This window comes from Miscanthus floridulus, chromosome 8, assembly GCF_019320115.1.
Source record: "Miscanthus floridulus cultivar M001 chromosome 8, ASM1932011v1, whole genome shotgun sequence".
Taxonomy (NCBI): domain Eukaryota; kingdom Viridiplantae; phylum Streptophyta; class Magnoliopsida; order Poales; family Poaceae; genus Miscanthus; species Miscanthus floridulus.
This window is the reverse complement of record NC_089587.1, coordinates 81,695,293-81,697,258: the sequence shown is the minus strand read 5'-3', so window position 1 is coordinate 81,697,258 and position 1,966 is coordinate 81,695,293.

The following is a 1,966-nucleotide window of genomic DNA, read 5'->3' as shown; positions in this document are numbered from 1 at the left end:
GTGGCGACGTGTTCCCTCGTGGAGGAGGCGTTGGCGACTGAATCTCCTGGACGGCCGGCCCCGCCTGCTGTTGCGCCGTTGACGCACGGTGGCAGCCAGGCGACCTCCGCGGAGACTCCGGTGCGCAGATTGGGGGGGCACCGAAGTCACCCTGCCAGTGGAGCAGGAGCGACCCGACACCGTGCCAGAGGACGAGATGTAGCCGTCCGGGCGGCGAAGGCGCCTCCTTGGCGGTCCCCTGTGCCTGGCGGAAGCACCGCCGGAGGAGGGGAGGTGACGCTTGCAGTTCCTTGCACGGTGGCTGGTGCTGTGGCAGAGGTAGCAGCGCGACGGGAACCTGTAGTGCGCGTGGACGTGATCGCCGGCGAGGCAGTTGAAGCATAGCCCGATGAACTCCGGAGGCACGGGCCGAGGACGGTGGGCGCGGGCAGGTGCACGACGACGCCAGCGCCGCTTGCTCTGCACCAGAGTGAAGCCATCCGTATCCATGGGCGCTCCCATCCGCGGGACGTGGAGGCGGGGAGCAGAGTCATTGTCCGAGCGACGACGTGGGGGAGGGGAACCTCTGCGCCCTAGAGAGGCCCCCGGTTGATGACGACGGGGAGGGGGGCGAGGAGGTGGGGGCGAGGTCCTCCGACCAGGCTCACGCGGCGGAGGGGAGCGGCGGGCGTCAGCCATGAACGTGGAGCGGACGTTGCGGCGGCGACGGTGACGCTTGGTCCTCCCCCGGCGCGGCTCCCGACCGCCTTCCCCTTCCCGTCGACGACCACCGGGGAAGGCTCGTCGGAGTCCTCGTCAGAGGCCTCCGAGTCGGTGAAGGAGATCCTGTCCTTGGGACCCCTGGAGGAGGGCCCCGCAGACCCCGGCGAGGCCCAAGGACCGGCGACGGGCGAGGCAGCCGCAAAGGCGCGAGCCGCCGCGCGGGCGAGGGCGGCCTCCGCAGCCGCGGCGAGCGGGGGGAGCTCCGGCGACTGGCCCCCCTGCTCCGAGAGATCTTGGGACAACATGGGAGGAGACCGAGTAGAGAAAGGAGAAAGGGAGGTGGCCGGCGGGGCCGAGAAGGCCACCGGCGGGCTAGAGGGTGGACCGCATGGTCCTGGCCTCACCAGTGAGACACCGTATCTTAGCATGCAACTACGACATCTAGTATCCTCCTTCTACAGTGTTGCTTCGTCCTTTAGCTTTAGAAGCATATTTTATCTTGTTTCTTTGGAAAGAAGACAAATCTCTTCAATTGACTGAGCACTACCATTGTATTATATTGCCTGATCTATTTTGCAACATCCCTTGTAAAGTATCTACTTGCAGTAATAATTTTGCATTTTCCTACAGGGGTTGAGTGCCTTCACAATTTCACATGATACCCTTGGATTTTTATATGTACATGTTTTCTTTTTTCTCTGCAGCTTGCATTATATATGTTCTTTTTTAGCATCGTTTCTCTTTGTCTTTTATTGAAAAACCTGGCTATCATGCTGTTCTATTTGAGTTTCTTTAAGTCCTTTTTGTTACTGAATTTACACTAGCTACTGTCTGTCATCAGTTTCACATCATAAGTTCAGATGGCTATTGTGTTCAAGTAACGACGATGGCGAAGCAAACCATCAATTTGTCAATAAAGGTAACTAGGTAAGAATGCAATGCAGTGGTGAAGAACGTGAAGGATGCAGGATGGTCGAAAGAACAGGCCCGAATGAAATTGGTTTGAAATAAAGAAATTTGTACAAGTTATCAAGAAAGCACATGCTGAACTGAAGGGCTATGCGGCCGAGCAGCCAGCGTGTCGATGCCCCTCTGGAAGGGTTTGTGCGGGATGGCAGGGTAGCGACGACGGCGGAGACATCATGCTATGACCTGGGGTCTTGGCCTGACGCTGTGCTGGGGGAAATCTTGGGCGAAAGCCTCGGCGACGGTGACGCCTGTGGGCGCCACTTCCCTTGTTGAGAGCGTCGCGTTCCCTAGCACT